Source organism: Salvelinus sp. IW2-2015, unplaced genomic scaffold (genome assembly GCF_002910315.2).
Source record: "Salvelinus sp. IW2-2015 unplaced genomic scaffold, ASM291031v2 Un_scaffold1993, whole genome shotgun sequence".
NCBI lineage: Eukaryota > Metazoa > Chordata > Actinopteri > Salmoniformes > Salmonidae > Salvelinus > Salvelinus sp. IW2-2015.
In genome coordinates, this window is record NW_019943343.1 from 135,759 (window position 1) to 143,999 (window position 8,241).

The window sequence follows — 8,241 nt, forward strand, 5'->3', positions numbered from 1 at the left end:
AGGGAGAGGGGTGAGACAGGAGGGAGAGGCTAGAAGAGAGGAGAGGGGGTCAGAGAGAGAGGGTAGAACCCAGGCGGATCTACTGTCAGATCTGGGTAGTTATGATAACGGACATAAGTAAACAACTCTAAATGCTAGAGTGTTCACCAGGAAGACTGTGGTAGAGAGAGGGAGTTGGTCAAGAAGATATAGCATAGTACTGTATGGTGGGAGGGTCAATAAGAGAAAGAGGGTACAGAAGAATTCTTAGCTAGTATGTAGGTGGGGGGTACAGAGAGATAAAGGGAGGGGTCAGAGAGAGATATAAGCATAGTACTGCTATGGTGGGAGGGGTCAGAGTGGAGAACAGCTTAGGTCGTTGTTCAGCAGGTGCATGGTGTGTAGCTAAAAAGTCCAGCCAATCAGAGAGACAGTCCTGTCAGAAGTGCAGCCAATCAGTGTCTCAGTGCCAGGACAGCGATGCTCATCTTCTGTTCAACATCTACCTTCCCAGAACCTGAGGAGGAACAGCTTCAGTCATTATTCCTCAACTCTACCTTCTCCAGAACCTGAAGGAGAACAGCTTCAGTCATTATCCTCAACATCTACCTTCTCCAGAACACTGAGGACATCTTCAGTCATTATCCTCAACATCTACCTTCTCAGAACCTGAGGAGGAACAGCTTTATCATTATCCTCAACATCTCAGGATCTGGAGAAGGTAGGAGGCAAGGAACAGCTTCAGTCAATCCTCAACATCTACCTTCTTCAGAACCTGAGGAGGCAACAGCTTAGTCATTATCCTCAAACTCTACCTTCTCCAGAACTGAGGAGAGGAAACAGCGTCAGTCATTATCCTCAACATCTACCTTCTCCAGAACCTGAGGAGAACAGCGTCAGTCATTATCCTCAACATCTACCTTCTCCAGAACCTGAGGAGGAACGGCTTTCAGTCATTATCCTCAACATCCTCGTATTACTTGTCTCTATATTCCGTCTACTGCTGCAGCACCGTTTTACCAAGTCAAACTCTGGTATGATGTAAATGTCCTTGGCAAGTAACGGTGATTCTAATTCTGATTATACCATCGGACATTACATTAGCCGGTCAACATTGCATTACAGTTGACTGTGCATGTCAAAGCAAAAGCCAAGTCATGAGGTTGAAGAACCTGTCCGTAGAGGTCAGAGACAGGAATGTGTCGAGGCACAGATCTGGGAAGGGCGACCAAAACATTTTTGCAGCATGAGAGTCCCATGAACACAGTGCCTCCAATCATCTTAAATGAAGAAGTTTGGAACACCAAGACTCTTCCTAAGACTGGCCGCCTGGCCAAACTGAGCAAACAGTGGAGGCCTTGGTCAGGGAGGTGACCAGAACCCGATTGCACTCTGACAGAGCTCCAGAGTTCCTCTGTGGAGATGGGAAAACCTTCTAGAAGGACAACCATCTCTGCAGCACTCCACCATCAGACCTTTAAGGTAGATTGGCCAAGACGTGCTTTTACTGAGAAGTGGCCTCCATGACAGTCTGCTTGGAGTTTTCAAAGGCACCAAAAAGACTCTCCGGACCATGAGAAACAAGATCCTCTGGTCTGATGAAAACCAAGATTGAACTCTTTGGCCTGAATGCCAAGCGTCACGTCTGGAGGAAACCTGGCACCATCCTACGTGAAACGATGGTGGTGGCAGCATCATGCTGTGGGTGTTTTTCAGCTGCAGGACTGGGAGACTAGTCAGGATTGAGGGGAAGATGAACAGAGCAAAGTACAGAGAGATCCCTGATGAAAACCTGCTCCAGAGCGCTCAGGCCTCAGACTGGGGTGAAGGTTCATCTTCAACAGGACAACGACCCTAAGCACACAGCCAAAATGCAGTAGTGGCGTTCGGGTCAATTCTCTGAAATGTCCTTAAATTGCCCAGCCAGAGTCCGGACTTGAACCGATCAGACATCTCTGGAGAGACCTGAAAATAGCTGTCAACGACGCTCCCCATCCAACCGACAGAGCTTGAAGAGGAATCTGCAGAGAAGAATGGAGAAAACTCCCCAAATACAGGTGTGCCAAGCTTGTAGCGTCATACCCAAGGAAGACTCGAGGCGTAATCGCGCTGCGAAGTGTGCTTCAACAAAGTATTGAGTAAAGGGTCTGAATACTAATGTTAATATTTTCATTTTTTATGGGGTATTTGTGTAGATTGATGAGGGAAAACAATTGAATCAATTTTAGGAATAAGGTGTAACGTAACAAATGTGGAAAAAGTCAAGGGGACTGAATGCACTAACTGAACAAATATCAACTGACTTGGCTCACTTCTACAAAGTCAGTACTGTAGAACTGACAACAGAATGTTATATTCTAGGTTAGTATTAGGTAATGCCCCCCGCCCAACATAAATATGTTGTAAGTTTCCAACCTTGATGAACTCATTAAAGGAAATGGAGTTGTCTCCTTCTGGTCGGCCTCCTGGATGGTCCTATCAGCGATGCTGCCCAGCTGCTCGTCAGAGATGTTCACACCAACCATCATCCTAAGAACCTGGAAAATCACATTCACACCAACCATCTCCAGAGAACCTGGAATAAATCACGTTCACATCAACGTCATCCAGAAAACCTGGAATAAAATCACGTTCACATCAACCGTCATCCAGAGAACCTGGAATAAATCACGTTCACAATCAACCATCATCCAGAGAACCGGAATAAATCACGTTCACACGCAACGTTCCCTAGGGTCTAAAGTTGACAGTTTTCTCCAAGTCTTAACAGCAGAGTTGTAAAGTACAAGAGAACATCCTAAATGTACTATACATAAAATGACAAATAATAGGTATAAGTGAGAGAAGAAGAAAAAAAATATTCCAATGTGCTGGTAACATGAAGGGTACAAAAAATGATTCAGGCTTGAAGTTCCTGTGTTAATAAGCTCTAAAAAGGCACATTCATGGCGTCACGAACAAAGTTAGGCAGCAATGTTGTTTGCAAAACAAGAGATCAGTTTTCACTGAGTCATTGAACCCTGAGATTACAGTGATTGTAGGTCACATCCCAGACCAGTCACACAGAGAAGAGCAGGGGGTGTATTTATTTATTTCAAAAGTTTATTGGACAAATTCAGGTCCCTCCCTCTTTTCTTCTGTTTGGTTCCTGGTAAAAACACCCCAGGTGTCATAGGGCACTGGACAGCCAATGACATGGAATACACAGGAACTAGGATGGGGACAATGTAGTATGACAAAAACAACATTTAGTTGGGGTTGGAAATTTACACAATTGTCTACTGTCCAGGGCAAATTTCCCTCTCCTTCTCAATGCCAAATACACTTTGAAATTCMCATAATAAAGTATATCCTGAGCAGCAGAGCTCCTGATAAATAAATACTTTCCTCCCTGTCCGTCTGTGTATTAACTTTAATAGGCTCAAATTACACCATGACATGAGGAACAAACCTAAGGACAAACTCTCTCTGCCTAAGATCTTGATATTCAGCTCTAGGGTCATTTCCTTCACCAGGGGGACAGATACGTCATCCACGTGCCCCCTTGATGCAAACTCTTAACATCAAACTACTCCACAACATTCAAGCCCTGATTGTTGAATGAGAAAATGGTGTTGAGGTCTGATATCAAGAGATTAAAGGTCCCCCACACCCCCCAAAAAAAACAAAGATTTCTAGTGGGGGAACCACAAGAGTGTGTAATTTTAACCCTGACTCTATTCTCACCTGTAGCAGCTCGTCACGGGAGATCTTATCATCTCTGTCCAGGTCATACAGCTGGAAAGCAACTGGAAGAGGGGGGGACGAGAGACCAGGAGGAAGGGGGGTGGGAGGAGGGGGGGGGGACAAGAGACAGGAGGAGGGGGGGGGGAACGAGAAGACAGGAGGAAGGGTGGGAGGAGGGGGGACAAAAGAGAGCAGGCGGAAGGGGGGGGACGAGAGACAGGGGAAGGGTGGGACAGGGGGGAGAACAAAACAAGCAGACAGGAGGAAGGGGGGACGGACGAGAGGAACAGGAGGAAGGGAGTGGGAGGAGGGGGGGGAACAAGAGACAGGAGGAAGGAGGAAAAGGGGGGGGGGAACGAGAGACAGGAGGAGGGGGTGGGAGGAGGGGGGGACAAGAGGACGGAGAGGGGGGGGGACGAGGAGACAGCGAGGAAGGGGTGGGAGGAGGGGGGGGAACAAGAAGACAGGAGGAAGGAGGAAAGGGGGGGGGACCGAGAGACAGGAGGAGGGGGGGTGGAGGAGGGGGGGGGGAAGACAGGAGGAGGGGGGGGGGGGTGAGGGGGACAAGAGACAGGAGGAGGGGTGGAGGAGAGGGGGGTAACAAGAGACCAGGAGGGAAGGGGGAGGTGGGAGGAGGGGGAGAACGAGAGACAGGAGGAAGGGGGGGGGGCGAGGAAGGAGGAGGGGGACGAGAGAGACAGGAGGAAGGGGTGGGAGGAGGGGGGGGAACAAGCGACAGGAGGAAGGGGGGGGTAGGGGAGAGGGCGGGGAACAAGAGACAGGAGGAAAGGTGGGGGGGGGAGGGGGAGAACGAGAAGACAGATGAAAAGGGGTTTGAGGTCAAATAATCGTTTCAAAATACATTATCTCCATAAGATTGGGAAAGAAGAGTCAGTTGTATATAGTATTCCTATAGTACAGTTAACCAAATATATAGTTATAGTCCCTTTCAGACCTTGTCTCTCCAAGATAATTTCGTAAAAATCCAAATAACTTCACAGATCTTCATTGTAAAGGATTTAAACACTGTTTGCCATGTGCTGTTCAATGAACCAATAAACAATTAATGAACATCACCTGTGCGTCGTTAAGACACTAACAGCTTACAGACCGTAGGCAATTAAGGTCACAGTTATTGAAAACTTAGGAACACTAAGAGGCCTTTCTACTGACTCTGAAAAAACACTAAAAGAAAGATGCCCGAGGTCCCTGCTCATCTCTGCGGAAACGTGCCTTAGGCATCTGCAAGGAGGCGATGAGGACTGCAGATGTGGCCAGGGCAATAAATTGCAATATCCGTGTGAGATGCCTTGGACAGCTGATCGTCCTCGCAGTGGCAGACACGTGTAACAACACTGCACAGGATCGGTACATCCGAACATCACACCTTGCGGGACAGGTACAGGATGGCAACAACAACTGCGCCGAGTTACACCAGGAACGACAATCCCTCCATCAGTGCTCGACTGTCGCCAATAGGCTGGAGAGAGCTGGACTGAGGCTTGTAGGCCTGTTGTAGGCAGGTCCTACCAGACATACCGCAACAACGTCGCCTGTGGGCACAAATCCATCGTGCTGGACCAGACAGGACTGGCAAAAGTGCTCTTCACTGACGAGTCGCGTTTTTGTCTCACCCAGGGGTGATGGTCGGATTCGCGTTTATCGTCGAAGGAATGAGCGTTACACCGAGGCTGTACTCTGGAGCGGATCGATTTGGAGGTGGAGGTCCGTCATGGTCTGGGGTGGTGTGTCACAGCATCATCGGACTGAGCTTGTGGTCATTGCAGGCAATTCCAACACTGTGCGTTACAGGGAAGACATCCTCCTCCCTCATGTGGTACCCTTCCTGCAGGCTCATCCTGACATGACCTTCCAAGCATGACAATGCCACAAGCCATACTACTGTTCTGTGCGTGATTTCCTGCAAGACAGGAATGTCCGTGATCTCAATCCGTGAGCACAATCTGGAACCTGTTGAATCGGAGGGTGAGGGCTAGGGCCATTCCCCAGAATATGTCCGGGAACTTGCAGGTGCCTTGGTGAAGAGTGGGTAACATCTCAAAGCAAGAACTGGCAAATCTGGTGCAGTCCGTGAGGGAGATGCCACAATCAGATACTGACTGTTACTTTTGATTTTGAACCCACCCTTTTGTTCAGGGACACGTTATTCCATTTCCTGTTAGTCAAAATGTCTGTGGAACTTGTTCAGTTTATGTCTCAGTTGTTGAATCGTGTTTTTAGTTTTTTTTACCCCTTTTTTTCTCCCTAATTTCATGGTATCCAATTGGTAGTTACAGTCTTGTCTCATCACTGCAACTCCCGTATGGACTCGGGAGAGGCGAAGGTCGAGAGCCATGCGTCCTCCGAAACACAACCCAACCTAGCCACACTGCTTCTTGACACAATGCACATCCAAACCGGAAGCCAGCCGCAACAACGTGTCGGAGGAAACACCGTACACCTGGCAACCTGATCAGCGTGCACTGCGCCCGGCCCGCCACAGGAGTCGCTAGTGCGCGATGAGACAAGGATATCCCTGCCGGCCAAACCCTCCCCTAACCCGGACGACGCTGGGCCAATTGTGCGCCGCCCCATGTGCCTCCCGGTCGCGGCCGGCTGCGACAGAGCCTGGACTCAAACCCAGAAACTCTGGTGGCACAGCTAACACTGCGATGCAGTACCTTAGACCACTGCGCCACCCAGGAGGCCTGAATCGTGTTATGTTCATACAAATATTTACACTTTAAGTTTGCTGAAAATAAACGCAGTTGACAGTGAGGACATTTCTTTTTTTTGCTGAGTTTGCTGAGTACTCTATAGGAAATTGTCAACTGATCTGGCCTGGGTCGCAGATCAGTTTGTGCYGTCTTTCCTTGTCACTCATCATTTATTGTCAAGACAGCACAAACAGATCTGGGACTCAGGTTAGGACCCCCGCCCTCTGATTAGACTTACAGAGCAGCTTATTGATCCTGCTGTTGAGRGGTTCAGAGGCAGTGGGATCCTTGTTCTTCTCGTTGTCTTCTATAGGACGGAAGTGAGCCAGGGTCCTCATGAARCCCCTGAAGTTCACCTGGTCCTCCCTGAGAAGAAACACACGGCCGGGACAACAACAATTACATCAACCAACCAGAGGAGGCCTTCATAGAGACCTAGGATATATCTCTATTTTTAAGCTGTATAATTTTGCTGAATAGACACACAGCAAAAACAGGTCATTCACATGATTGGTCATGACTTGAGGTCAGAACACAGACCAATGCTACCTTCTAATATCAGGCCGTTCATTGTGGCCCACATGACTAGAGCTGTGGTGGTCATGATTCCCCCCCCCCTTTACCTCAGCCGGTAACTGCCGGTCTTAACTAACAAACATTTAGCATCTCCAGGCTTCCACACACAGCCTACAAGCCACTGATGCAGACCTTTGGAACGTCTTACATTTTTTTTTTAAGTATAATAAATCTATTTAATATAGCCTACACCATCCCCAATAACTCAATGATTTATTTTAGACAGGTCTAAAGAAACATTATGACATGAAAAAAATGTAGTCTATTTCAGAAGAACAGAATAGCATACTCTGAGTTGTCCTTATGTTAGGGTCCTGATCTGGCTATGCCATACGGCTGTGGGCTACACTAGTTCATTTAGCAGCTTGGAATTACCGTGGTATTATTTTCTAGTAAGAACAATACAATTGAACATGGCTGAATAAAATAGTTTTCCGAGAGAGTGCGCAAGCGCGCACTCCGTGTTGAGCAATTAACAAAGTCAGGTTTTGAAACTGGTCCTTCTATAGGCTTAAATGACAGTTTATTATGCAACACTAGTTGTGATAGAGACCTTAGGACATTAGACTGACCAGGTAACGCCAGGTGAACGCTATGATCCCTTATTGATGTCACTTGTTAAATCCACTTCAATTCAGTGTAGGTGAAGGGGAGGAGACRGGTTAAATATTATTATTWTWTTWTTTTTTWWACTTGAGAAAATTGAGATATGGATTGTGTATGTGTGCCATTCAGAGTGTGAATGGGCAAGACAACAGATTTAAGTGCCTTTGAACAGGGAATAGAGCCATTAGGACCTGATATCAGGGCTGGATGCTAGCCCCACTGTTTACCCAATACAGACTGGATGCTAGCCCCACTGTTTACCCCAATACAGACTGCATGCTAGCTCCACTGTACACCCCAATAAAGACTGGATGCTAGCCCCACTGTTTCCTCAATACAGACTGGATGCTAGCCCCACTGTTACCCCAATACAGACTGGATCCTAGCTCCACTGCATACCCCAATACCGACTGGATGCTAGCCCCACTGTATACCCCAATACAGACTGCATGCTAGCCCCACTGTATACCCCAATATAGACTGCATGCTAGCTCACTGCTTACCCCAATACAGACTGGATGCTAGCCCCACTGTATACCCCAATACAGACTGCATTCTAGCTCCACTCATACCCCAATACAGACTGCATGCTAGCCCCACTGTATACCCAATACAGACTGGATGCTAGCCCCACTGC

At 47.8% G+C, this 8,241-nt stretch overlaps 1 pseudogene; it reads right to left on the reverse strand.

Annotated features, from left to right (window-relative positions):
• Nucleotides 1-391: 391 nt before the first annotated feature.
• Nucleotides 392-8,241, reverse strand: part of LOC112072659 (calcineurin B homologous protein 1-like) — a 24,081-nt pseudogene continuing 16,231 nt past the window's right edge.